The sequence below is a fragment of the Acartia tonsa genome, chromosome 2, assembly GCF_053477335.1.
Source record: "Acartia tonsa isolate MP-2025a chromosome 2, ASM5347733v1, whole genome shotgun sequence".
Lineage (NCBI taxonomy): Eukaryota > Metazoa > Arthropoda > Copepoda > Calanoida > Acartiidae > Acartia > Acartia tonsa.
Window position 1 is genome coordinate 30,681,363 of NC_137261.1, and position 20,980 is coordinate 30,702,342.

The 20,980-nt window shown below is 29.0% G+C and overlaps 1 protein-coding gene across 1 annotated transcript in view; it reads right to left on the minus strand.

Moving 5' to 3' along the window:
* Positions 1 to 16,818, minus strand: part of LOC145310023 (uncharacterized) — a 60,302-nt gene extending 43,484 nt beyond the window's left edge. Inside the window, exon 1 of the mRNA XM_080150377.1 lies at positions 16,604 to 16,818. The gene's annotated coding sequence lies outside the window, so the exon portion shown is untranslated. The remainder of the gene's footprint in view (positions 1 to 16,603) is intronic.
* Between the last annotated feature and the right edge of the window lie 4,162 nt (positions 16,819 to 20,980).

Consider the following 20,980-nt stretch of genomic DNA (forward strand, 5'->3'; position numbering starts at 1 on the left):
TGAAAACCATGAGAATTGCCATCCTTGTGTAATGTATACAATTTTATTTTACTGTTAGAAACAAAATTGGACACAAAATTGATATCAAAAGGCAGATATTTAAACTTTTTAACTTCAAATTATGATTACAATAATCCCGACTTTGCATTGATAAATATACACACACACACACACACACACACAAACAAACAAACAAACACACATACACAAAAAAAATGAAGACAAATAACAGAAGCAAAATCAGTGATTCCAATAGACTTAATGAAAATAGAGAAAGAAAAAAACAGAGACGAAAATGTTCATAAAAATGGCAAAAATAAAAAGAATGAAAAGTAAGGAATCTTACAGGATAAGACAGTGGAAAGTAAGTATTAATGTACCAAATTATGATAAACTAAATAATTCCTAGGAATAATGAAAAGTAGTGTATTTTAGCTAGGGCAGGGGATAGGAGTGAACAAATATTCCCATTTGATGAGGAAGTATCAAATTTTTCTGTCAACAATTATTTTTAGATCTTGTTTATCCTTGTTCTCTATGACAGTTAGGACAAATATCTTAATGGAGAATTGTGTTATAGATGCACGGTTTTACAAACATTATTAATCTAGCTAAAATAAGAAAGCTAACAGATTTTGTAACAATTCCTTACTTAATACTATTATAGCTTTAAAATGAAGAGGATTTTCAATAATAAAAGCATTCCCTTTAGATTGGGGTATAGTTTCTAATCATTTACCATTTCGTGAAAAAAATCTTTTAGAATAGGTATTCATCAAAATACCAAAATTATGAACAAAACCATAAAATTTTTCTAACGTAACCAAAAATACGAAGATTTTTAGCCAATTTAAAAGAAAATTTCTTTATCTAAAAGGATATTCGTTGATTTTAACTTATATAATAATAAAATAATATCATACAATATTAGTGCTATAGGCGTTCGAAAAATTTGTTGCAATGTTCGTCAAGTGATAAAAAAAAATAAAAGTGTGGGAAGTGCATTGACCAATAAACAGGCACAATTTACAACCTTTGCAAATCCAGCAAAAAAAAAATAATAAATTGAACTAGGAATTCGGTAGAAGTTTAGTTTGACATCCATTGTCCTATCACTGTTTCACTCAATATTACATACATATATGCCTATAACTAAATGAGTGGTTTTTGTAATTGTAGAGTGCCTGAGAAATTGGATAAAAATCAATGTAAAGAATTAGAACAGATTTAAACAACTCCAAAACAAGGAAGATTATCTACATTTGTAAAACCTCAGGGAAGATATGTTTCCATTACTAAAAAACTATTTGCCTGTAACTTATCCTCCTGTCAAAAGTAACAGTTATTATTATTATTTGAAAACAATAGCACGTGTCTCGATAAAAGTAATTTTGACTAAAAGAAAAAGGAAAATATTTTTCGTTCTTATTTAAAATGTTTCTTAAATCTAATATATATACATTTTAAAAAACTTTCTAGATTACAGGTTGCTGTCCTTTTTTCTACAATATTTTGTTTAGAATACATATCCCTGCCAAAGATGGTAGGGCATGTTAAATAAACTCCGCCCTGTATGAAACTATGTGTTTAAAATCACATCATCTTTTGCGGGAAATTTTAACCGCAATTTCTATCCTTATATTTTCCCCCCAGGGGGAATGTCGCATCCTCCCGCAACGAAACCCTCCCCCCCTCTCCCTGCGTGTCTGGTTTTAAATTACGCAACGCCCAACCAAAAACGTATAAATTTGGACGTATTATCAAAACAACAAAAATGATTTTTATAATTTGAATAGTAGGGGTGGGGGGCTCTAACCCTGTGGGGTATATATCTACGGGGCTACCCGGTATGGCATACATGACTTAATGAAATAAAGCAACAAACTAAAAACCATCTCTTAAAAGAAAAAAAACAGAATACTTTGCTAACATTTAAATAATGTTTTAACATGGAAACACCAAAATATGTTTTTAAAGATAAATAAATAAGCAATATATTTCGAAATTTCTTATTTATTTCTTAAACAAATAAATTATTGAAAACAAATTAAAGGTTAAATGAGAAAATTTACTTTAAATTCAAGGGCAAATTTGAAAATGTATTTCATAAAAAAAAAATTTTTTTCTTTAGTAATATACAATGAAACTAAAATGTTATTACTTATTACTTTGTAAAAATTTGGTTTAAGGCCCAAAAACCCAACGTTTTAGAAACCTGCAAAAATTATCTGAAATCTAAAATAAATAACTAAAAACATAAGATTTTAACTAGCTAGTTATTCTCATAATAAATTATGAATATAAAATTTACGAGTTTCTTTCCCTCCCTATTTTTTTTACTTCTCACTAGATAAAGGAATAATTATATAAGCAAGATTTTAAACACATATATAAGTTTTGGCAGGTATTGTTAATTAAACACTAATTTGATTTTTGTTTATTTGTAAAATGTATGTTTTCTGTGTGTGTGTGTTGAAATGATTTATTCGTTTTACAGAAATAATCATACAAAATATAATAAGTAAATTTATGTTTTCTGATTTTGAAAGAAATCGACGAGAGGACAAGCAATTTACAGCCCTTATTACGCTACTAGATAAGATGCAGTGATAGACTGACTTTCACATAGCCTAGTTATAGAGTAGCTTCGCTCCTTTATTTTCAGTTCTTATCCATATCTCTTACACTTGCTATTATTTAAGATTGTTAAAAACCAGATGTATTAGAATAAAGGCGTCTCCCGTGACTGTTTTAAACTTTAGGATTACATTAGAATAACTGCCTTGGTAAGCCTTGTAAATTATTGCAATATTGCTATGACTTAATGGCTTTTAGAACATTTTTTTAAGAATGACCACTTATCTTGAAAAGTTTTACGTTACAGTAAATTAGCTCATTTTCATATTCTTGTAAAGTTTTTCTTAACAAGTTTTGAATAATAGAAAAACTATAGAATTTAATTGCTATTTATTTTAGATTATTGAAGAAACATCTTTTTATGGTTTAAATAGTAGATAATTTTTAACAAAACAAGTTATTTATACAATAGCATTTAGTGCTCAAAGCCATTATCTTTTTTCCAAGTGATTTTTATTGTAAATCTGCGTTTTTGTATGCTAACCATTCATTTATAATTTCCCTCGGATTTTTTGTTCATCATTTATACATCTGTTTGTTTATTTTTTAATGACCAATTTTGGCGCCTTTTTAAGATTAACATAAATTGCTCACCCCTTTAGCATAAAACTTCAGAATTTAATAATATGAATATTTCCCCCAATTTATTTACTCAACAATATGTTCTAATATTTTTATCATAGTATTGGTCACCGTATATTAGGTGTTTGTATCCTTTTTCACAATACTATTCGATGTACTTTGATTTTTTATACCAAGACAAGCTTAAAAATAAGTCTCCCCCCGAATCTAAAGTGATAAGACAATGGCCGATAAATTGATATACAATGATCAAATCAAATAAAAATTCACGAAAGTGCCCCAAAGTTGTTAAGCCAACGAATATGATAACGTTATTATAAAACTTTGGGGACCATTATAATAAACTTCCCATTCTCCCCTCTCTCTCAGTCGCCCCCTTAAAACTTTTACGTTTCAAATTAAGAATCTTTCTCTTTTAGAATTTTTAGGAGTTGTAGGAGGTTGTGTAAATCAATTTATGAAGTACATCATCTGTTTGCTGTCAACCAATTGCTCTATGATTAACTTTGGGCTTACCTAAAAAGAATGAAACATATTAGTTACAATTACTGTATTAGCAAAGGAAGATATTAAAAAAACGGATATTTAAAACGATTTTCAACCCCCGCCATAAAAGAGTTAAAGTATTAATAAAAATCTATGATCTTAAAAGGCTTGACGTAAAAAGAGTTTCATCTTTAAATCTAACAGAAAGAATTCAATTACGTAGAAAGCTGAAATAATATCTTAAATCCATCAATATAAACTATTATTAAAGGAACAGAGAACTAATTGTTAAAGATTATTAGCCCTTAGGTAATATGTCAGCTATAAACACTTTTAACAAAAATTAGATAGTCGACATAAATCTGTAGTATAAAAAAGTCACCACTAAGATCCACGGTTTTTTAGGGTTTGATTCATTCGAATATAATTCATTTTTATTGTTTGAATGGTAAAAAGTTGAACTAATTGTTAGGAGTGGGTGGATTGTTGGCTTTAGAACTCAAATTATGAATCAAGAAATTCATAAATAGATAGGTAGATATATTATGAAAAAGGCAATAAATATCTATAAATTGCAAGGGAGTAAAAGAGAAAGAAAGAAAGCAGTTAAGGAGAGAATTCAGTTAAACTAGATATTTAAAAAGTCAAATTTTTCATATTATATTGTGGTAAAAATAATCTATTACCCATTGTCATATACTGTATCCATAGTTATAAAGCAGAATAGAAAAGTAACTTTAACGATGAGTAAAGAAAGGTAGGAATATGCAAAGAGTAAGAGATACTTGTAGTGGATAAACAGTTTTCTTGTAAAGTTAGAAAATGTTTTAATCAAATACAAAGAATTACGAGGGCTAAAACAATAAAATTTGCTCCCCGAATAACATTAAAAAGGGCTAAAATTCAAATATAAAACCAACGTCTTTTTCTCATAGTTTTTGAGAAATTACATACTTCAAAAATGATGTTTTAGAACGTTTTTAAACAATTCGCTGAAACAAATTACAGTTGAAATAGATGAAATAGAAAAAAGTCTGTAAGTTTAGAATATTAAAGAGATTCTCTTCCCAAAGTTTTTAAGCCAACAAATGTGTTTATAAAAATTTGGGGAACACTATAATTTACAATCCAATGTCCATGGAGACAGGATGTACGTCTGTAAGTTTGTTTGTCATCAATTAGTGGACAAATAGGTTACTTCTTTCAAAGAATCTTTCTTTGTAAGTCCTGGGTAGGTTTTCATCTATTTAAAGGAGAGAAAGGTAAATCCTCAAAAGAATCAGCTAGTTTTATTTAATTTTTGTCACCAAAAATAAAAAATTCGTCAGTTTCCTTTTATTATCGGATGTCATTTCTTTTGGTGATGAAGAATAAGATAATGACTGTTTAACACTTTTATCTGATATTTATTTGATGGCTAGTAAACCAGGAAGCTTTTAGCAAAAAGCTCAAAACGCTTTTGCCATCTATAAAGAAAGTTCGAGTCTCAGCCAAAACCTCTCCATAAATTAGAATACATAGGTTAGTACCTTCCACGGCAATGTTAGACGCATGACATTAAAATTAGAAAGTGAAACAGATTTCCAACATACGCTTACTTCAGACTTCCAAACAAATGTTGTGCAATGAAAGGGTCGCTCTTCTAATACTAAAAGCTAACATTATTAAAAAAACAATTTATGCTGGTGCAATTTTTTAAAAGCCCCTAAATTAACAAACATAGTTGAAAGGCTCGTAAACGGTTAAAAAAGAAGTCTTTGTCGGTTTAGTTTTTTAAACCGGATTATTTCTAATTCTTATATTTTTCTAGAGTACTATTTCATGCAAAGTCGGGCGAGAAATTCGTTCAGACAAATAACGAAAAAAGGCATCAAATAAGAAACTTAAAATTTCTTAATTTTCATCATTCATTAACTAACACATAAAAATTAATTAATTTATATTCGCCTGTATTTAAGTACTTTTTACAAACTTAAATGGAATAGAAGCAGACAAAATTATCCTGAAATAAAATCATACTAGACGAATGAATCATAAAACAAAATTTTAACAGCTAAAAAAGGCAAAAAGTGTTGTTTTAGACAAAGCCCAAATTGTGTTAAATTTGTGTCAAAAATGATCCATGTGACGTAATAAAATGAAGGCGATAAGAGGAGAAGTGGGAAAGAAAACCCCTAAAAAAGAGATGGATAACCCCTCATTTTTATTACGTCACATCGATCATTTTTGACACAATTTGGGCTTTGTCTTGTTTTAGAGTGATGTGAAAGGACGCTTATAGAAAAGCCACACATCTAAAATTTAAAATGAGAAATCGAAAAGATTTCTTGTTGAAGTACAAGCATGGCTAGAAATCTTTTTCCACCCTGAATGGTCAACCAACCAATGGAAAAATGCTGAACACACCACTTCCTAGCTTAATCAAGACTTTGGAGACAGTTTCATAGCAATTAAAGCATAGCCATACTGTAATAAAGAAAACAGTAAATCACATAAAAACAAAGAGAGAAAATCGTAAGAGACTGGACTGTGCTTACGGATCCTAACTATCTTTTGTGAACTCTGTTACATACTCTTGCCATAAAGTGGTAAGGTTTTTTTGCCTGAAGCTTAAGGTCTCGGAAAATGCTAGTCCTAATTGGTTATACTTTTCAGAAAAGCTTTATAAATGGAAGGTTTTTCTAATAAGTCTTAAAGTACTGCAGGAAGTGTCGTATTGACTCGTCTTTTCACGGTACGTTAAACATTGACATATTTTTCATCATACAAAAATCAAACATTTTAATTTAATCCATCAAGGAGCAAGGGACTAGAATTATAATAAATCAAAGATAAATATTATACATAAGTAGGAAAGCAACAAGTAAACATTTTTGGAATTGGAACAATACATGGCGCTAGTGTTGAAAAGAGACAGCCAACAGAAAAAAAACATAGCTCAAATGTAAGAATTTATTTTGATCCGTTGCAGCTAATTTCTGTATAAAAGTGTGTTTGTTCACTATATATTCAACTTAAAGCAAGTTAAAGTCGAAAACTCGGAAGGTCGGATATACAAACACGTTGTGGAGAAGCTACACAATAAAAAAGTACAACAAAACAAAAACATCTGTATTTTAGTAGTTCTATATCTGTCTATGATAAGTAAGTGAAATCAACGAAATAAAATGATTAACAAAGGCAATCGGAAAAATATCGTAAGTGATATTTGGCAATAATTGATATTTATTAATGTTTAAGCGCTGCTACTACTAAGTTTGTTTGTCCGTCTGCATCAAAAGGAATATTGACGTTCCTTTTTTATTTATTTGACAGCTGTATTTTTGGGCATTTAAATTCAACTTCAAAATATATAAATCTTTTCATCTGTCTTACTTCTAGTGATTTTTATCAAACTTTAAGTTTAGTAGGTTTAATATTAAATAAGTTGAAATAGAATCTGAATTTTAAGAAAAGAATCTGAACTTGAGTTTAAAAAACTTAAATGAATGCTGTCATCCTTGTTATTTCTATGATTTTATTGAATTTAATAAATTGGATTGACACTTATATATAACAGTTGGTTGATTTTAACATATTGTTTTATTTAGAAAAACATTAAATTGTTTTTTGATTGTTCTTATTTTAAAGCAAAGCTTATCTGTTACTAAGTATGTACGTCTATCCTACAGTCAACAACGGAAAAAAACAATAACAAATAGCAGCTATTTGTTGATGGATTTTAAAACATTTTAAGCGAAAATATTACTTGTCGTTAAAATTTTTAAAATATGCTTGCTGTAGATAACTCAAAGTGCAATTTCAAGACAGACAGACCTACAGATAATTCTAAAGAATAGCTGCACTTGTAGCTATAGGAAAATTATAGGAATTGTAGGCGGATATACTATAGCAAATAATTCCTATCATTGCATAATTTGTTTCACAGAGGCGATAAATCAGGAATTTAGAAAAAGAGAATACTAGCATTTTTTTTGAAAACTTATTTTTGTTTGGATAGCCCCCGAAATTTTTAGATAATATATAAAACCTTAAAATAATAAAAAAAAATTGTGTATTTTTGAACAATTGTCCTATCCCTTTAATTTCTAGCAAAGCCTTCGCGAATTCTTCGCTAAAAATTCGCAAAACTCTTTCCCATGAATAGCATAAGAAGATTTAGGGGTGGAAATCACAATGGAAAAAATAATCGAAAACTAGAAGTTAGAATATAAACATTTTTACAATTTTTTGAAGAAAAAAGAATAATTGTTTGTGTAAAACTAACATAGGTTTTTGAAATATTATTCTAAAATAATTTTTTGAAGGCGCAATTTTACAATATCCAAAAAAAATTCTGGGAGAAGGTTAGAGGGTTGTTTTTCGTGGATAAATAATTCCAGAAAAGGGGCAGGGGAATGGGGATGAGTAGTAATGTGCAATATAGATGCCAGGGAGAGAGGGAGGGGAGGGTATCGTGCTTGCATGAGAAGTATTCCCAGGAATCTTGCACGAATCTGTTGCAAACTTTCTACACATTCCATAACCATATAGATTGACCAGTTCAGTAGATTTTATGACATTACCTGTAAAAAAAATACATTAAAAATACATTTGGACAAACAAATATAATATTTATAATTAGACTTTAACACTCGCCATGGTGTAAATACATAAAGTTATCAACCAATAGTGATTGTTCCTAGTGGTGAACCTTTTAATACACCAAACACAGACTAATAAACCTACCAAGATGTATATACATAAGGTTCTCATCCAATAATGGTAGTTCCTAGAAGTGAACCTTGTAATACACCAAACACAGACTAATAAACCTACCAAGATGTATATACATAAGGTTCTCATCCAATAATGGTAGTTCTTAGAAGTGAACCTTGTGACACACCAAATACAGACTAATAAACCTGCCAAGAAGTATATACATATATACATAAGGTTCACATCCAATAATGGTGGTTCCTAGAAGTGGACCTTGTAATATACCATACACCCTGTCATTTTAGCACATATAGTGTTCCTCAAAAATAATAAAAGACCAAAAAGACTGCTTTCTATTTAGTTTTAAGGTTGGTTTTAGGTTGTTATTTATTATTATATTTTTATTTAACTTTTGGTACTTTTATTAACCTCAATTACTCAATTAAACTTAATTGAAACTAAATATTGAAAGTAAAGTTTTTTGATTTTTTTTTTATGTCATAAATAAGATTATTTAAAATTGACAGATTAATATTTTATATTAAGTTTAGCAAAATTTGAAGAAAAAAAAGTTAAAATTAATGTTATTGAGGCGTTCAAAAGATTAAGTCTAATATTTGTATGGGACAAATCTGAGGTTAAATTGTTCAATTAACTTTTATCCTTTTGTGCTATAATAGATAAACATTTGGAATATAAACTATCCTCTTCTTTCACTCTCTCTCTGTGCATCATTATTTCAAGAATTCGGAAACGCTTGAAGCAAATAAATATCAAAAAACTATTATTTTTATCTCTCATTTTTGCCCGGAAAATTTCACTTTGCCCTTTTTTTGGGCATAAGTATTCTGATATAAACAATAGTAGAACTAGAATACACAAATTTAAAGTTGACATAGCCTATATAAAATTCTGCTAAAATGCTTATTAACTACATGAATATTATGTATTAGTACTACAAATCTACAACTAACAAGTAACGCGATTCTTATAATGACATTATAACTTTTTTACATTTTTAATAAATTACTTATCCGATCCTCTTTGCCCTTCTTTATTCTCTGAAATAGGCCGTTCGCCTTCTTTTCCTCGAGATAATTGTGTTAAAGGTTTTAAAAAAAAATCGTTACATCTCCCTTTTGCATGGTTTAGATTTGAATACCAGGTGCATACACAGCTATTTGTCAAGTAATATAAAAATGTAAAAGGTTTGTTGGTTCGAGGGTTTGACGGTCCTACACACCCCTCCGATATGACACACAGAAAACTGTCCCGAATTTGTATTAATTTTGAGGAACAAGACTCCAGTTACGTCATATTTTTCTTTCCCGAAAAAGGGAAGAGGGAAAGAAAAAAAGGGAAGGGGGGAAGAAAAAAGAGATGGGAGAAAAGGGGGTTTTCCCCATTTCTTTTGAAGAGATTTTCTTCCCCCCTTCCCTTTTTCGGGAAAGAAAAATATGACGTCACTGGAGTCTTGTTCCTCAAAATTAATACAAATTCGGGACAGTTTTCTGTGTGTCCTCCGATATATATCATCAAGATATATTACTGTACTAGCTACACTAATAAACAAGTATTGTCTTATAAAACCTGTAAATTTTTTTACTTTTGTTGAAAAACCTTGATTTTTGTTTCTATCTCACAATTTTTTGGTATTTCCTTTTCTAAATGATTATAGGCATTTTCATAAGAATAATTGTTTTTTTTTCTCAAAATTTTTGAAAAATTGTTTGTTTAAAAATTATTGAAAAATTTATTGATTTTCTGTAGAATATTTGATAAACACTGTAAATTATTTAAATTATTTCATAAGTAGCGCAGCAATAACAATCTATGCATTGCATATTTTTTATTGAAAATGTTAGAATGTTTTTAACTTAATCACACTAAAGATATACTATTTTAAGACAAAAAAATAAACTAGCAACTACGCCCCCAGAGGCCTCTGGTGTTACTTAATGGAGGGGGGGGGGGGGGGTGGTGGTCAACATTCCCAACTTAATAATAATAGAATATATAAAATTTTATGAATAAAAACAGTATTCAAACGTTAATAATAAAGTTCTTACTTCAAATTTTTCTCAAAACTTTGATGTTTGGGGGGGGGGGGCAATGGCTTTTAATCTGCAAACTATTTCTCTAGTTGATAGACAATTTGTGATGTTAAAGAAAATTTAATAATTAAAATTGACAATTTCAACTATTAAATACTCTCTTTGAGGCGTTGACCTCTCAATTCAAAATAAATTTAATTAACAGTTTTTAAATAAATTATCATTAACACTTTTTAATTTTTTTAATGATGGTTCTGAAAGATCCATATAAAATGTTCGTGCTTTATCATATTCCAAAAAAAGGGTTGCGCCACTAGAATCTAAGGACTCTGTATTCAAAAGGAAAAAATAGCCTAAAACATCCCAGCCTTATGCAAAGCTTCATTAAATAGAGATCTCAATACGTTCAATGGTTGACGATCATAACGTGTAAAAAAAGACCTTACGGCTTTATATAAAAAGCTAGCATATGATTGTAGTATTGCAATGATGGCACAAAAATTTAAATAAAATATTTTAAAAACTGACTTTTTGGTCCATAGCTCGAAATAGGACTTGAAATTGATGCATACATTCACATAAGAGAGTAATATGATAAAATATGTGTATATCTATGAATATGTGTGAGTGTGAGTGTGTGTGTCTATTATTTCCAAGTAGGCCTTAAAGACATTGACAACTAATCAGAAAACTAATGACCACGCAAATTTTTACTGATGACCAGGTAGGGAGATGACATTGGACTGTAAAATATATGGTATCCAGTGTTTACTAAACAACAATGTCTGTCATTCGTTGGGTACTTTTATCAAATTTTCAATATTGAATATGGTATATAGTAGCAGGCCCCAAACGTCTCAAACTAAATTTTTACAGAAGAGGTATTTTTTAGGTATCTTTTTATCGTTGATAGTGAAATACATTCCTCAGAATCACCTACCTGATATAGCAGTAAGAAGTAGGATTCTTGGCATTTAAAAACAAATAAGCAGGAATCGAACCCGACATCTTTTTACTTTTATGACTATATGACTGTGTTTGAGCTTGTATATTGCCCAAACCTATCAAAATCAATCTTCTCGCATACAGATTAAAAGGAATATCTGCGATTTACTTTTTGCCCTACTTTGGGAGATACTGAAAGTTTCGTGTGTGACGTCATAAAAATACGTCTAAATTTCTTTCCTTTTTACACGTATTGTTATGACGCCACACGTGACACTTTCCGCTGTCCCAAATATGACACATTTGCATAAGAAAAAAAGCTTAAAGGCAATTCCAAAAAAAAAAAACAATTAAACATAATTTCTGATAAGTTTAGTTACAAAAATCCTAAAAATCGAATGAGAAGAAACGCTTTACATAATAAGAAAATACTAATGAGATTGAAATAAACCTATTGGATATTTCACTATATAAGAGTATACCTTTAAAATCGCTCTATCTTCTTGACTTTTGAAATTTTACTGTAAATAAATTCTAAATAGATGGACAAACACAAAAAAGAATAATTTGAATATACAAATATACATTTTTCTTGCCAATTTATAAAACAAAAGAAACATTTTATAACAATCAGTTTTATTCAATCAAAATTTTATGGAAATTAATTATTAAGAAAGTTATATAACTAAATTAACTAAAAATTTCCTTTTACCTTGTAAAAAACAGGGACAAATATGTTCATAAGAATCGCAGGAAAAACAAACTAACAATATCTCAGAATTAAAAGAATAGTAGGTAGGTAAAGACTCAAAAAAAATCACAAAAAATGCATAACTTAATAAAGCAAAGAAAATATAGTTTCTTCTCGGAGATACAGAAAGAATCATGTGTGACGTCATAAAAATACGTCGAAAAAGGAAGGATGAGAGAAAAAGTGGGAAAGTAAACCCCTAAAAAGAGATGAATTTAGACGTATTTTAATGACGTCACACATGAAACTTAACGTATCTCCTTTGTTCTCTTCTAAAAATGAAAATTCAATTTTTGGTGAGGCTAGTCTACTCAGAACTAGTCATCTAACCCTGAGCATGGCCGTGAACTTGGAAACTAAATTAAAATTAAAATCGAGAATATTTCAACTATAAGAAGAGAATATTGAATTTACATAATTTTGGAAGTCTGATAAGAGAGATATTATAGGGATAAGACAATGTTCGATGAATTGGTGTAGATCCCCAAAATTATCACTAATCTAGACAAATTATCGGTCGAAAAGTTGGAACACCTCTATTTTAAACCTCTACTTAAGAATCTGTTAATAATTAGAGTTTTATTATAATCTTATGTTAATATGATATCAGCAAAATATTTTGTCCTTCATAGGTTAGAAAAATCCATATTCAATAATATAAAAATTATCCTTTAAAAACCTTTGATATTATTCAAATGGATATTTAATTTTGAAATAGATATTTTTATTCAATATAAGTTTTTTAGGGATTTTCTATAACATATTAAGGATATCGAGATAGGGTAATGGACAATAAATCAATCTTACCCCATTTCTTGGGTGTTAAATTCTTTTAGATTATAATGGTTTGGGAGAACGAAAGGGTGTAGAATAAATTTAACATACTCATATTAAAGCATTCAAAATATAATTTAAATAGCAATTAAAGTTAAGTAAATGTAAATTATTTAAATTCTATGTAAAACGGTTAAAGATAAAATGATCAAGAAAATGACTAAAAATGGGCTCCTTGTTCCGACGGTCAGAATATTGTAGGTAGATTTTAAAATGATTAACTTTATTGACAACAATGACAGTTTACAGAAAAAAATATATATTTATATAAACCATTATAAAAACCCTGCATAATTGGTGGGAAAATAAAGGGAAAAAATCAAAAGGTACAACAGTCAAATTACCCATTACTTAATCTCTGTAAATATCTGAGATAATGTTTCAATCTACTAAAACTAAAACACTGTTAAAAACAACATCTTAATCAGTTGCTATGCCAAAGTTAATTGTAAGGTACCTGTATTTTGAAAATTATTGGTATAGGTTTAAGACTTAATATCTTTTTATCGTATGGTTCAGGGAGTCGTCAGTGGATAGAAAACGCTGCATTTATCTTTTTAAGATAAAACCATATGATCCACGTTTTCACCACGGTTTTCCTCTAGTAGAAACTAATTTGATTTGGCGTAGTGTTGTATATGACTTGATTATTTTTACACTTTTTTACAGTGTTCAATCGATAAAGCACATTTTTAAGAGTAAGTAACTTGATTTTGTAAAAAAAAAATGGTCTAAAAAGGGTATAAAACCAAATGTGGTCATGTAAAAGCGTATAATTAGGAGTAATTCTATTTTACACTAATCCTAAGCATTCAAAATTTAGATGAATGATTTTTTATATATTTCTAAAAGATGAAAGTTTAGAAGCTAATTTTGTACAACATTTTTTTAGACTAGTTTAGGTTGCTAAAGTGTGAATGTGTCTATTAAATTCCCCAAATTTTTTTTATGTTATTTTAAACTAATAATTTTTATTTCAATGTTTAGGTTTTTGGTTATTTCTAGGGGGTATGTCCGACCCTAAAAATAGTCTTCTAACCTCAACTTAACCAATTAAATACCATAGGTTTTTAAACGCATAAATATAGAGATGTTTCGCTAGCTAGAAAATTTTTTCACCAAAAATCCTCCAACTTCAGAAAATATGTGTTTTTTTTCAAGTAAATTTAAAATCCCCGAAATTGGTATTGCTATGGGATTGAATTGAATATATTGAGACCACATTGCAATCGGTATAGCACAAATAAAGGACAAGTATTATGGAAAACAATTAGTAAAAAGTTAGAGAAAGATTTTAAATTATAATAACTTTAAATTACAAACAATTTTTAGCAAAAGTTTTTTAATAATATAACTAAATTTTGTTAAATGATAATTGTCCCTATATCTACCTAACTTACTGTCTGACCATATAGGGGCCCCCTGGGGGTAAGCCCCCTCCCCCTCTTACCAACTATAGTGCTGCAATCTCCCCCCTTTCTCCCCCCAACAATCAAAATCAATCATTAGAATTGGAAATCAATTTTTCTCGCAGTACGCTGTTACTCCAAATTGAAAATACAACTTATCTATATTTTATCATATTGAAGTAGTAAAGTTTTTTTAGTCTGTAGCTTAAAATTTCAATAACTAATGAACCGATAGGCTTCTTTATTTTAGGCTTCCTATAGATCCCAGAAAGGATTTAGCATAGTCTTTTTTTAAATACGAATTGGGATAATTTTAAGCCATAATCTTTTCTTCTCTACTCCTTTGAATATAGATCCCATAGATGCTGGGGGCTCAGCCGCTAGTTAAATATTATTGTTAGACTTGATAATAACAGATGTTTTTTTTTTTTTTTAAAGAAAGAGGTAAAAGTAGAAAACAAGTTGAAACAAAAAAAGTTGATGCCTCAAAAATGCTGAGTGGTAAAATTACATGTTTCTATAACTGACACGTAGAACTCTAAAAAAACATTAAAAATATCATATTTTCCTAAGCATACATTTTTATAATCTCTGATTCTTTTACACTAGAATGTGAATGTAAAAGTGCTCTGTAATATATATTGTCTTTACAACTATCAAAATTGATAAAATATTATGAAGACTTTAACGCATTTTTTACAGTGCTTTCAATTGCTGAATGTTAAAAAAATTAGATAGCTCGCTGACAAGGCAAAAACTAAAGTTATCTTAATTGTTAACATGAAAATATGTAACACAAAATTCTCTTGTTTTTTATCAAAAGTACTTAGGTAAAGATACTTTATATAGGTTTTTTTTTACAAAATTAAACATCAGAGAAAAAAAAACTTTTGATATTAGGTAGTTTATCAAATAAACATAAAATTCTATTGTATAAAACACTAAGGTTTTTGGTTATCCTAAAAGAACTCACTAATCTTTGAACTAATTGAGTTCTCCTGTTAAAGGAAGCTTTACATAGGTACCAGGATGGTTTCAGGCCATATTTTTTTTCAAATTTAAGTTTGAAGGGAATAAATGAAAAGCTGAAAAACACAACCTATACCACTAAATATAAAGATATTTGCTAAAATGATACATGACTAAAAGATAAAAAAGCGCGAGTAAAATAATTGAAAAAAGGTTAGACGGATTCCTGGAATAAATGAATAGATAATCACCCTAAAATTTTATGTTTAAAAAATTTAAAAGGAAAAGGTTTTAGCTGATATTTTAAGCTTTCCTCATATACAGTTTAAAACGCTGGTTCTCTAGCTTAGAATCTTAAATCTTAGAATTAAATCTTTTAAAAACTTATTTCATTCGTAAAACAAGCTTGGAATAAATCATTTACCCCTCCCCCCCCCCCACATTATTATAAAAAAAATAGAAGAATCTCCTATTTATGTAGGGATGTCTTTGCCAAAGCAAAGCAGTGTTTAGATACCTATTCCTTCCATTCTAATTGCATGATAGCTTTCAAGATATTTGAGAGATGACTAATAATATTTTCTACAGAAATTTCAAGTGTTCATCTATACGTTAGAAGCGCAGCTAACTTTTAAATGGTTTCTTGTAGGTACATTTGACTTATGTTGATGCTTTGTTATTTTCTTATTACTGAAGAACCAAAGTAGTAAGGTTTTTTTACATCTTTCTATACGTTTTAGGCTATTTTTTTCACTTACATGGTCTTTTCCAGAAAGGGGCGAAGCCAATAGTATGTAGTTAACAAATAAGATTAATAATTTTTTCTAGTTTTTAACAAGTATTTATTTTTGTGTCCTTATATGTCAAAAACAATTATATCAAAACCGCTAAATATAAAATTTTCCCTTGTGAAAATATTGATTCTTATAAAAATTAAATTCTGGGATAACAGAAAAAAATCAAATCGCAACAGAAAAAAAGGAATAGGTAAGTAATTTTCAATTTACTTTGATTTTATTTACAACTTAAACATTACTACACAAATAATGGGTATATCTATCATAAAATAATATTTATATCTACAGTCTTGTATTGATACAAAATTTTTTTTTTAATATGTAGATATAATTTTTAGGATTTAAATTTATCCTTCATAGTTCAACTTATTTTGTTATTATAATCTTATCAAAATTAGCTGGGGATTTTTTTTTAATAAGATAAAATCTATTTAAACTCACCTTGTTTTAGTAACTAAGAGTTGAAAAATCACATATTTTTATATTTTGGATCAGTTTGTTGTAACTAAAATTATATATTTCACTAAATTGTTAATTCACTATAATGTTATTGTTAAGTATGTATATTTTTCACTTATATAATTTTTCTCAAAAAAAAATCACCAATTTTAAAGAAACTCAGAGACGTGGTCTAACTCTGGGCAATTTGATTTTTCAACTGAGCGATAAATTTTTGAGATTGAGAGAGAGACATAGAGAGAGAGCGCCTAAGAGAGAGGGAGGGACGTAGAGAAAGAGACATTGAGAGATAGAGAAAGAGAGCGCAAAGGAAGGATTAAGTGTAAGCGCCCTTAAATGCATGACAAAAATAGGGGGAGGGGAGAGAGTTTAGTTAGGGGCATGTTGCTTAATTTCCCACCCCTGAAAGGGTAGAGGCAAAGGGAAGTGGGGGTGTGATAGAAGGGGCGTGGAGGATTAAAGTGCATGGTTTGAGAAAAACAAAAATAAAAGAATAAATATGTTAATGTTTGTGTGAGTGTGTGTGTGTGTGTGTGTGTGTGTGTGTAAATGATCCCATCCTTAATAAATTCATCAATACAGAAATTTTCATTATAAAAAAGTATTTTTGCAATGTTTGTATATGTTTTAGCGACTTGAAATTACTCCAAATAAATTATGCTTTAATATGCGAATTTAGGAGTATACAAATGAGAGAGAAAAATCATTTTCATAATCCTGTAGCGCAACAATAACAAGATAATAATATTTTAAAACAAAAAGATTACAGTCAGTTTACATTTTATAGCCGGTAACAAAACATTTAATATAACATTTCACATTCTGTAAATCAATTTCCAGTATGAAACCGATAAATATTACTAGGATAAAAACCGGTTCTTTGTAATACTGAAATATTATGTATAGCATCGTAATACAGACAATTTTCTACGAATACTAAAATAAAATCATAACATTTATACAAGTCTTTTAGCCCGGGCCTTTAATTAATCATTCCATTGCAAAAAACGCGATCTTTGGTTTGTTTAAATGTCCATTTATTTAGCATTTTTCAAGAATGTCAAGCGTGGGAAAATTTTTAGAATGTGGGAACCATTTATTTTGATTTAAATGGTACATATGATTTTCATTTAAATTCATTTTTTGGACCCGTGAGAAAATTTTTTTAACGTGAGAACCATTTAATTTTCATTGAATTTCATTTTTTGGAAGTGTGGGAAAAAACGGGAGAAAAAATATGTTTTAGTATAAAGAAATGTTCTATCAGTTTCAAACCTTTTTCATTTGATAGATCATGCTGACTTTGGAAAAACTGTCAGACCGATTTTTGAAATTCAATCTGTGAAAAAAGATATTCAAGTTTTAATTTTTTTTTTGAAAATATTATTTTACATGTATTGACGCCATATTGGATTATGATAATTCTTTTTTGTTAGAAGATTTTTTTTCTAAAATATTTTTAAAAAATTTTACTTTTACAATAAAAAAATCTTTGAACTTAAATTGACCAATAATTCAAAGATTTTTTCTCTTTGATTTGGAAGATTTTTTATGATTTTTATTTTTAATGTCAAATAAAAACACAACAGTGAAAAAAATGAAAATTAAATGAAAAAACGTTTTATGATTTTATTCAAGAAATTATTTGCTAACATCACCTTTTTGTTGCAACAGAATGTTATTTAAGCAAACAAAATTTAGCATAAATGGATATTTAAATCCCTCGGTATTAAATGATGAGCTAACGCTCGATCATTTAATACCTTGGGATTTAAATATCCATTTATGCTAAATTTTGTTTGCTTAAATAACTCAATTAATGAACATAAAACTTATTGCCATATAACTTACTTTAATAGACGGTTTTACAGCTGACATACTATCATTTGTTTCTTTAGGTGATTGGGTATATTTTGACAGGTTCATATCTTGATTTCCTTTTAAATTGCATTTAGAAATTATTTCCTTAAAAAATTATATTGGAAGGTTTGGTGAATTTTGAAATACGAAAAAATAATATTTATTTTGTGAAAATTGTTGTTTGTTCATCTAAAGCAACAGATCTTATTAAAAGTGCGACTGTATTATTTCTGCTCCTTAGGTAAGTGTTTTTTTTAGTCCGATTATGGTTTAATTATTTTTAGAAACTAACTTTAGTGGAAATAATACCCGCAAGTCAAGTCAAATAAGTAAATGATATACATATAGAAAGATTATAGTTTATGAATACATTTTCCAATTTTCTCCATCCTTTATGTTATCTTATAGAATAACTATCCCACTTTGATATAATGTTATCCTTGTTCATTATTTAAAAACTAACAATTCTGAAGTGGGGGTAGGATTGTTGATCTCATACAAAGAACCCACATTTTTTACATTATGTGACATTATGCATTATTTAGTTGTTTGAAAATAAGCATTATGAATATGGATCACAAGTCTGAAATCATCCATTGATAGAGTAGCAAATAAGATAATCGCAGCTACATGTATGCAATTTATGAATTACATCTTTGAAGGGTGTACCTAAAGTTATTTTCTTATAGGTTGGCTTAAAGGTTTTATGCACTTTTATTAAATCTTGATTGGTTAGTTCAAACTAGGTGCTTCATAACCTTATTTTGAGTGTGTGTGGAGCATCCCACAACGGCAATATAAGTGCCATTTTTTGCATATTACGTCACACAACAAGTATTTTTACTTCAAGTTACTTATATCTAAATCTATAATATAATAATATTGTAACATAATGCTAGCGAATGCCAGCCTTTTAGACAGACCGACATGTAGAGTATCTACAAAAGTTAAAAACATGGAAAATAACACGCGCAGAAAAATGTATACAATTATTATTTTATAATAGTAAATGACTCATATATGTTTGTATATTTTCACAAACTACAAGGATATCTATTGTAAAAATTAATTTGCAGACTTTATACATAGAACAAAGCTAAGCTTTTTTACTCTAAATGACTACATGTACTTTTGTACTTTTCTCGGCAATTTTTGAAGTATTTTTAGACTTTTTCTGACAATTAAGACGTAACCTCCTTCCTTCCACAAACATGTCCCTATCCAAGATTATTATATATCTCAGCATGACTACCCCCCTTTCCTTCAACAAACATGTCCCTATTCATGATTTTTATATATCTTAGCATGATTACCCTCTTTCCTTCCACAAACATGTTTCTATCCATGATTTTTATATATCTCATTGTGATTATCCCCTTCCTTCCACAAACATGTCCCTATCTATGATTTTTATATATCTCAGCATGATTACCCCCCCCCCTTCCTTCCACAAACATGTTCCTATGCATGATTTTTATATATCTCATTAAGATTATCCCCTTCCTTCCACAAACATGTCCCTATCAATGATTTTCATATATCTCAGCATGATTACCCTCCTTCCTTCCACAAACATGTCCCTATCCATGATTATTATATGTCTCAGCATGATTACCTCCCACTTCCTTTCACAAACATGTCCCTATCCATGATTTTTATATATCTCAGCACGATTACCCCCCTTCCTTCCACAAACATGTCCCTATCCATGATTATTATATATCTCAGCATGATTACCCCCCTTCCTTCCACAAACATGTCCCTATCCATGATTATTATATACCTCAGCATGATTACCCTCCTTCCGTCCACAAACATGTCCCTATCCATGATTTTTATATATCTCACCATGATTACCCTCCTTCCTTACACAAACATGTCCCTATCCATGATTTTTATATATCTCAGCATGATTACCCTCCTTCCTTCCACAAACATGTCCCTATCCATGATTTTTATATATCTCACCAAGATTACCCTCCTTCCTTACACAAACATGTCCCTATCCATGATTTTTATATATCTCAGCATGATTACCCCCCTTCCTTCCACAAACAACCTTTCATTAATAAGGACACTCCAACTTTGCAAAATATTTTAACAGCATGGAGTTTTTTTATGTCAGCAAATATTTCTTTTATGAATTGTCGTATAGTCGACATGAATAATGTCATAATAACAACTTCATGTTGTTATAATGTCAGCAATGACCAGTTTTAATGTCTTATAAGCGATATTAAAATTGCCACAAAGACTACATCATGTCTTTTGAAATCATTTTTTACTAAAAGCCTTCGGACGACAAATACCAATTCAATTGTTTAACCATATAATACTTTTAGTTTTGACATATTTTTTTGTAAATTCTAAACTACAAACAGAAAATGATATCGCAATTTAAAACTAAGCTACATAGCTTCCTTTTAAGGTGGAAATGGTTTAGAAAGCTATAGTAATATAATTTAGAGTAATATACGATTTTTCACAAGGATGATAGAT